The sequence below is a fragment of the Lissotriton helveticus genome, chromosome 7 (assembly GCF_964261635.1).
Source record: "Lissotriton helveticus chromosome 7, aLisHel1.1, whole genome shotgun sequence".
Lineage (NCBI taxonomy): Eukaryota > Metazoa > Chordata > Amphibia > Caudata > Salamandridae > Lissotriton > Lissotriton helveticus.
This window is the reverse complement of record NC_136068.1, coordinates 1234528151-1234538067: the sequence shown is the minus strand read 5'-3', so window position 1 is coordinate 1234538067 and position 9917 is coordinate 1234528151.

Here is a 9917-nt window from a genome sequence, read left to right as displayed (position 1 = left end):
GCCTAAATCCATCGTTTTTGTGCACTCCACACCACCCCAGGTCAGACATGGCCATATGCAAATCAGCATTGACCCTGTGCCTCATGGGAACAGTCCAGCCCGAACTGCCGAGCCATGTCTTTCCTGGACCGGAATCAAGCATCCAAGGACCGGTTTCTAGCTATCAGCCTTCATCAGCCTGGATAGCTTGACTCCAGGGGTGTGGAAAGCATGGGACTCACGTCTGAGCATACCCATCCCACTCGGGGTGATGAATGCAAAAACAACAATTGATGGACAGAATGCAGAACAATGTCATACATTCACCCAAGTACAGAGATCTGGGCCTAAATCCATCGTTTTTTTGCACTCCACACCACCCCAGGTCAGACATGGCCATATGCAAATCAGCCTTGACCCTCTGCCTCATGGGAACCGTCCAGCCCGAACTGCCAATGCAATGTCTTTCCTGGACCGGAATCAAGCATCCAGGGACCGGTTTCTGGCTATCAGCCTTCATCAGCCTGGATAGCTTGACTCCAGTGGTGTGGAGAGCATGGGACTCACGTCTGAGCATACCCATCCCACTCGGGGTGATAAATGCAAAAACAACAATTGATGGACAGAATGCATAACAATGTCATACATTCACCCCAGTACAGAAATCTGGGCCTAAATCCATAATTTTTTTGCACTCCACACCACCCCAGGTCAGACATGGCCATATGCAAATCAGCCTCGACCCCGTGCCTCATGGGAACAGTCCAGCCCGAACTGCCAAGCCATGTCTTTCCTGGACCCGAATCAAGCATCCAAGGACCGGTTTCTGGCTATCAGCCTTCATCGACCTGGATAGCTTGACTCCAGTGGTGTGGAGAGCATGGGACTCACATCTGAGCATACCCATCCCACTCGGGGTGATAAATGCAAAAACAACAATTGACGGACAGAATGCAGAACAATGTCATACATTCACCCCAGTACAAAGATCTGGGCCTATATCCATCATTTGTTTGCACTCCACACCACCCCAGGTCAGACATGGCCATATGCAAATCAGCCTTGACCCTGTGCCTCATAGAAACAGTCCAGCCCGAACTACCAAGCCATGTCTTTCCTGGACCGGAATCAAGCATCCAAGGACTGATTTCTAGCTATCAGCCTTCATCAGCCTGGATAGCTTGACTCCAGTGGTGGGGAGAGCATGGGACTCACGTCTGAGCATACCCATCCCACTCGGGGTGATAAATTCAAAAACAACAATTGATGGACAGAATGCAGAACAATGTCATAGATTCACCCCAGATCAGAGATCTGGGCCTAAATCCATAGTTTTTTTGCACTCCACATCACCCCAGGTCAGACATGGCCATATGCAAATCAGCCTTGACCCTATGCCTCATGGGAACAGTCCAGCCCGAACTGCCAAGCCATGTCTTTCCTGGACCGGAATCAAGCATCCAAGGACCGGTTTCTAGCTATCAGCCTTCTTCAGCCTGGATAGCTTGACTCCAGTGGTGTGGAGAGCATGGGACTCACGTCTGAGCATACCCATCCCACTCGGGGTGATAAATGCAAAAACAACAATTGATGTACAGAATGCAGAACAATGTCATACATTCACCCCAGTACAGAGATCTGGGCCTAAATCCATCGTTTTTTTGCACTCCACACCACCCTAGGTCAGACATGGCCATATGCAAATCAGCCTTGACCCTGTGCCTCATGGGAACAGTCCAGCCCGAACTGCTAAGCCATGTCTTTCCTGGACCGGAATCAAGCATCCAAGGACCGGTTTCTGGCAATCATCCTTCATCGGCCTGGATAGCTTGACTCCAGTGGTGTGGAGAGCATGGGACTCACGTCTGAGCATACCAATCCCACTCAGGGTGATAAATGCAAAAACAACAATTGATGGACAGAATGCAGAACAATGTCATACATTCACCCCAGTACAGAGATCTGGGCCTAAATCCATCGTTTTTTTGCACTCCACACCACCCCAGGTCAGACTTGGCCATATGCAAATCAGCCTTGACCCTGTGCCTCATGGGAACAGTCCAGCCTGAACTGCCAAGTCATGTCTTTCCTGGACCGGAATCAAGCATCCAAGGACCGGTTTCTGGCTATCAGCCTTCATCGACCTGGATAGCTTGACTCCAGTGGTGTGGAGAGCATGGGACTCACATCTGAGCATACCCATTCCACTCGGGGTGATAAATGCAAAAACAACAATTGATGGACAGAATGCAGAACAATGTCATAGATTCACCCCAGATCAGAGATCTGGGCCTAACTCCATCGTTTTTTTGCACTCCACACCACCCCAGGGCAGACATGGCCATATGCAAATCAACCTTGACCCTGTGCCTCATGGGAACAGTCCATCCCGTACTGCCAAGCCATGTCTTTCCTGGACCGGAATCAAGCATCCAAGACCGGTTTCCGGCTATCAGCCTTCATCAGCCTGGATAGCTTGACTCCAGTCGTGTGGAGAGCATGGGACTCACGTCTGAGCATACCCATCCCACTCGGGGTGATAAATGCAAAAACAACAATTGATGGACAGAATGCAGAACAATGCCATACATTCACCGCAGTACAGAGATCTGGGCCTAAATCCATCATTTTATTGCACTGCACTCCACACCACCCCAGGTCAGACATGGCCATAGGCAAATCAACTGTGACCCTGTGCCTCATGGGAACAGTCCAGCCCGAACTGCCAAACCATGTCTTTCCTGGACCGGAATCAAGCATCCAAGGACCGGATTCTAGCTATCAGCCTTCATCAGCCTGGATAGCTTGACTCCAGTGGTGTGGAGAGCATGGGACTCACGTCTGAGCATACCCATCCCACTCAGGGTGATAAATGCAAAAACAACAATTGATGGACAGAATGCAGATTAATGTCATACATTCACCCCAGTACAGAGATCTGGGCCTAAATCCATTGTTTTTTTGCACTCCACACCACCCCAGGTCAGACATGGCCATATGCAAATCAGCCTTGACCCTGTGCCTCATGGGAACAGTCCAGCCTGAACTGCCAAGCCATGTCTTTCCTGGACCGGAATCAAGCATCCAAGGACCGTTTTCTGGCTATCAGCCTTCATCGACCTGGATAGCTTGACTCCAGTGGTGTGGAGAGCATGGGACTCACATCTGAGCATACCCATCCCACTCGGGGTGATAAATGCAAAAACAACAATTGACGGACAGAATGCAGAACAATGTCATAGATTCACCCCAGATCAGAGATCTGGGCCTAACTCCATCGTTTTTTTGCACTCCACACCACCCCAGGTCAGACATGGTCATATGCAAATCAGCCTTGACCCTGTGCCTCATGGGAACAGTCCAGCCCGAACTGCCAAGCCATGTCTTTCCTGGACCGGAATCAAGCATCCAAGGACCGGTTTCTGGCTATCAGCCTTCATCAGCCTGGATAGCTTGACTCCAGTCGTGTGGAGAGCATGGGACTCACGTCTGAGCATACCCATCCCACTCGGGGTGATAAATGCAAAAACAACAATTGATGGACAGAATGCAGAACAATGTCATACATTCACCCCAGTACAGAGATCTGGGCCTAAATCCATCGTTTTTTTGCACTCCACACCACCCCAGGTCAGAAATGGCCATATGCAAATCAGCCTTGACCCTGTGCCTCATGGGAACAGTCCAGCCCGAACGGCCAAGCCATGTATTTCCTGGACCGGAATCAAGCATCCAAGGACCGGTTTCTGGCTATCAGCCTGGATAGCTTGACTCAAGTGGTGTGGAGAGCATGGGACTTACGTCTGAGCATACCCATCCCATTTGGAGTGATAAATGCAAAAACAACAATTGATGGACAGAATGCAGAACAATGTCATACATTCACCCCAGTACAGAGATCTGGGCCTAAATCCATCGTTTTTTTGCTCTCCACACCACCCCAGGTCAGACATGGCCATATGCAAATCAGCCTTGACCCTGTGCCTCATGGGAGCAGTCCAGCCCGAACTGCCAGCCATGTCTTTCCTGGACCAGAATCAAGCATCCAAGGACCGGTTCTAGCTATCAGCCTTCATCAACCTGGATAGCTTGCCTCCAGTGGTGTGGAGAGCATGGGACTCACGTCTGAGCATACCCATCCCACTCGGGGTGATAAATGCAAAAACAACAATTGATGGACAGAATGCAGAACAATGTCATACATTCACCCCAGTACAGAGATCTGGGCCTAAATCCATCGTTTTTTTGCACTCCACACCACCCCAGGTCAGACATGGCAATATGCAAATCAGCCTTGACCCTGTGCCTCATGGGAACAGTCCAGCCCGAACTGCCAAGCCATGTCTTTCCTGGACCGGAATCAAGCATCCAAGGACCGGTTTCTGGCTATCAGCCTTCATCAGCCTGGATAGCTTGACTCCAGTGGTGTGGAGAGCATGGGACTCACGTCTGAGCATACCCATCCCACTCGGGGTGATAAATGCAAAAACAACAATTGATGGACAGAATGCAGAACAATGTCATACATTCACCCCAGTACAGAGATCTGGGCCTAAATCCATCGTTTTTTTGCACTCCACACCACCCCAGGTCAGACATTGCCATATGCAAATCAGCCTTGACCCTGTGCCTCATGGGAACAGTCCAGCCCAAACTGCCAAGCCATGTCTTTCCTGGACTGGAATCAAGCATCCAAGGACCAGTTTCTGGCAATCAGCCTTCATCAGCCTGGATAGCTTGACTCCAGTGGTGTGGAGAGCATGGGACTCACGTCTGAGCATACCCATCCTACTCAGGGTGATGAATGCAAAAACAACAATTGATGGACAGAATGCAGAACAATGTCATACATTCACCCCAGTACAGAGATCTGGGCCTAAATCCATTGTTTTTTTGCACTCCACACAACCCCAGGTCAGACATGGCCATATGCAAATCAGCCTTGACCCTGTGCCTCATGGGAACAGTCCAGCCTGAACTGCCAAGCCATGTCTTTCCTGGACCGGAATCAAGCATCCAAGGACCGGTTTCTGGCTATCAGCCTTCATCGACCTGGATAGCTTGACTCCAGTGGTGTGGAGAGCATGGGACTCACATCTGAGCATACCCATCCCAATCGGGGTGATAAATGCAAAAACAACAATTGATGGACAGAATGCAGAACAATGTCATAGATTCACCCCAGATCAGAGATCTGGGCCTAAATCCATCGGTTTTTTGCACTGCACTCAACACCACCCCAGGTCAGACATGGCCATAGGCAAATCAGCTGTGACCCTGTGCCTCATGGGAACAGTCCAGCCCGAACTGCCAAACCATGTCTTTCCTGGACTGGAATCAAGCATCCAAGTACCGGATTCTAGCTATCAGCCTTCATCAGCCTGGATAGCTTGACTCCAGTGGTGTGGAGAGCATAAGACTCACGTCTGAGCATACCCATCCCACTCAGGGTGATAAATGCAAAAACAACAATTGATGGACAGAATGCAGATTAATGTCATACATTCACCCCAGTACAGAGATCAGGGCCTAAATCCATCGTTTTTTTGCACTCCACACCACCCCAGGTCAGACATGGCCATATGCAAATCAGCCTTGACCCTGTGCCTCATGGGAACAGTCAAGCCTGAACTGCCAAGCCATGTCTTTCCTGGACCGGAATCAAGCATCCAAGGACCGGTTTCTGGCTATCAGCCTTCATCGACCTGGATAGCTTGACTCCTGTGGTGTGGAGAGCATAGAACTCACATCTGAGCATACCCATCCCACTCGGGGTGATAAATGCACAAACAACAATTGATGGACAGAATGCAGAACAATGTCATAGATTCACCCCAGATCAGAGATCTGGGCTAACTCCATCGTTTTTTTGCACTCCACACCACCCCAGGTCAGACATGGCCATATGCAAATCAGCCTTGACCCTGTGCCTCATGGGAACAGTCCAGCCCGAACTGCCAAGCCATGTCTTTCCTGGACCGGAATCAAGCATCCAAGGACCGGTTTCTGGCTATCAGCCTTCATTGACCTGGATAGCTTGACTCCAGTGGTGTGGAGAGCATGGGACTCACATCTGAGCATACCCATCCCACTCGGGGTGATAAATGCAAAAACAACAATTGATGGACAGAATGCAGAACAATGTCATAGATTCACCCCAGATCAGAGATCTGGGCCTAAATCCATCGTTTTTTTGCACTCCACACCACCCCAGGTCAGACATGGCCATATGCAAATCAGCCTTGACCCTGTGCCTCATGGGAACAGTCCAGCCCGAACTGCCAAGCCATGTCTTTCCTGGACCGGAATCAAGCATCCAAGGACCGGTTTCTGGCTATCAGCCTTCATCAGCCTGGATAGCTTGACTCAAGTCGTGTGGAGAGCATGGGACTCACGTCTGAGCATACCCATCCCACTCGGGGTGATAAATGCAAAAACAACAATTGATGGACAGAATGCAGAACAATGTCATACATTCACCCCAGTACAGAGATCTGGGCCTAAATCCATCGTTTTTTTGCACTCCACACCACCCCAGGTCAGAAATGGCCATATGCAAATCAGCCTTGACCCTGTGCCTCATGGGAACAGTCCAGCCCGAACGGCCAAGCCATGTATTTCCTGGACCGGAATTAAGCATCCAAGGACCGGTTTCTGGCTATCAGCCTGGATAGCTTGACTCCAGTGGTGTGGAGAGCATGGGACTCACGTCTGAGCATACCCATCCCATTTGGAGTGATAAATGCAAAAACAACAATTGATGGACAGAATGCAGAACAATGTCATACATTCACCCCAGTACAGAGATCTGGGCCCAAATCCATCGTTTTTTTGCACTCCACACCACCCCAGGTCAGACATGGCAATATGCAAATCAGCCTTGACCCTGTGCCTCATGGGAACAGTCCAGCCCGAACTGCCAAGCCATGTCTTTCCTGGACCGGAATCAAGCATCCAAGGACCAGTTTCTGGCTATCAGCCTTCATCAGCCTGGATAGCTTGACTCCAGTGGTGTGGAGAGCATGGGACTCACGTCTGAGCATACCCATCCCACTCGGGGTGATAAATGCAAAAACAACAATTGATGGACAGAATGCAGAACAATGTCATACATTCACCCCAGTACAGAGATCTGGGCCTAAATCCATCGTTTTTTTGCACTCCACACCACCCCAGGTCAGACATGGCCATATGCAAATCAGCCTTGACCCTGAGCCTCATGGGAACAGTCCAGCCCGTACTGCCAAGCCATGTCTTTCCTGGACTGGAATCAAGCATCCAAGGACCAGTTTCTGGCACTCAGCCTTCATCAGCCTGGATAGCTTGACTCCAGTGGTGTGGAGAGCATGGGACTCACGTTGGAGCATACCCATCCCACTCAGGGTGATAAATTCAAAAACAACAATTGATGGACAGAATACAGAACAATGTCATACATTCACCCCAGTACAGAGATCTGGGCCTAAATCCATCGTTTTTTTGCACTCCACACCACCCCAGGTCAGACATGGCCATATGCAAATCAGCCTTGACCCTGTGCCTCATGGGAACAGTCCAGCCCGAACTGCCAAACCATGTCTTTCCTGGACCGGAATCAAGCATCCAAGGACCGGATTATAGCTATCAGCCTTCTTCAGCCTGGATAGCTTGACTCCAGTGGTGTGGAGAGCATGGGACTCATGTCTGAGCATACCCATCCCACTCAGGGTGATAAATGCAAAAACAACAATTGATGGACAGAATGCAGAACAATGTCATACATTCACCCCAGTACAGAGATCTGGGCCTAAATCCATCGTTTTTTTGCACTCCACACCACCCCAGGTCAGAATCGGCCATATGCAAATCAGCCTTGACCCTGTGCCTCATGGGAACAGTCCAGCCTGAACTGCCAAGCCATGTCTTTCCTGGACCGGAATCAAGCATCCAAGGACCAGTTTCTGGCTATCAGCCTTCATCGACCTGGATAGCTTGACTCCAGTGGTGTGGAGAGCATGGGACTCACATCTGAGCATACCCATCCCACTCGGGGTGATAAATGCAAAAACAACAATTGATGGACAGAATGCAGAACAATGTCATAGATTCACCCCAGATCAGAGATCTGGGCCTAACTCCATCGTTTTTTTGCACTCCACACCACCCCAGGTCAGACATGGCCATATGCAAATCAGCCTTGACCCTGTGCCTCATGGGAACAGTCCAGCTCGAACTGCCAAGCCATGTCTTTCCTGGACTGGAATCAAGCATCCAAGGACCAGTTTCTGGCAATCAGCCTTCATCAGCCTGGATAGCTTGACTCCAGTGGTGTGGAGAGCATGGGACTCACGTCTGAGCATACCCATCCCACTCAGGGTGATAAATGCAAATACAACAATTGATGGACAGAATGCAGAACAATGTCATACATTCACCCCAGTACAGAGATCTGGGTCTAAATCCATCGTTTTTTTGCTCTCCACACCACCCCAGGTCAGACATGGCCATATGCAAATCAGCCTTGACCCTGTGCCTCATGGGAGCAGTCCAGCCTGAACTGCCAGCCATGTCTTTCCAGGACCGGAATCAAGCATCCAAGGACCGGTTTCTAGCTATCAGCCTTCATCAGCCTGGATAGCTTGACTCCAGTGGCGTGGAGAGCATGGGACTCACGTCTGAGCATACCCATCCCACTCGGGGTGATAAATGCAAAAACAACACTTGATGGACAGAATGCAGAACAATGTCATACATTCACCCCAGTACAGAGATCTGGGCCTAAATCCATCGTTTTTTTGCACTCCACACCACCCCAGGTCAGACATGGCCATATGCAAATCAGCCTTGACCCTGTGACTCATGGGAACAGTCCAGCCCGAACTGCCAAGCCATGTCTTTTCTGGACCGGAATCAAGCATCCAAGGACCGGTTTCTGGCTATCAGCCTTCATCAGCCTGGATAGCTTGACTCCAGTGGTGTGGAGAGCATGGGACTCACGTCTGAGCATACCCATTCCACTCGGGGTGATAAATGCAAAAACAACAATTGACGGACAGAATGCAGAACAATGTCATACATTCACCCCAGTACAAAGATCTGGGCCTAAGTCCATCATTTTTTTGCACTCCACACCACCCCAGGTCAGACATGACCATATGCAAATCAGCCTTGACCCTGTGCCTCATAGAAACAGTCCAGCCCGAACTGCCAAGCCATGTCTTTCCTGGACCGGAATCAAGCATCCAAGGACCGATTTCTAGCTATCAGCCTTCATCAGCCTGGATAGCTTGACTCCAGTGGTGGGGAGAGCATGGGACTCACGTCTGAGCATACCCATCCCACTCGGGGTGATAAATGCAAAAACAACAATTGATGGACAGAATGCAGAACAATGTCATAGATTCACCCCAGATCAGAGATCTGGGCCTAAATCCATCGTTTTTTTGCACTCCACACCACCCCAGGTCAGACATGGCCATATGCAAATCAGCCTTGACCCTATGCCTCATGGGAACAGTCCAGCCCGAACTGCCAAGCCATGTCTTTCCTGGACCGGAATCAAGCATCCAAGGACCGGTTTCTAGCTATCAGCTTTCTTCAGCCTGGATAGCTTGACTCCAGTGGTGTGGAGAGCATTGGACTCACGTCTGAGCATACCCATCCCACTCGGGGTGATAAATGCAAAAACAACAATTGATGTACAGAATGCAGAACAATGTCATACATTCACCCCAGTAGAGAGATCTGGGCCTAAATCCATCGTTTTTTTGCACTCCACACCACCCCAGGTCAGACATGGCCATATGCAAATCAGCCTTGACCCTGTGCCTCATGGGAACAGTCCAGCCCGAACTGCCAAGCCATGTCTTTCCTGGACCGGAATCAAGCATCCAAGGACCGGTTTCTGGCTATCAGCCTTCATCAGCCTGGATAGCTTGACTCCAGTGGTGTGGAGAGCA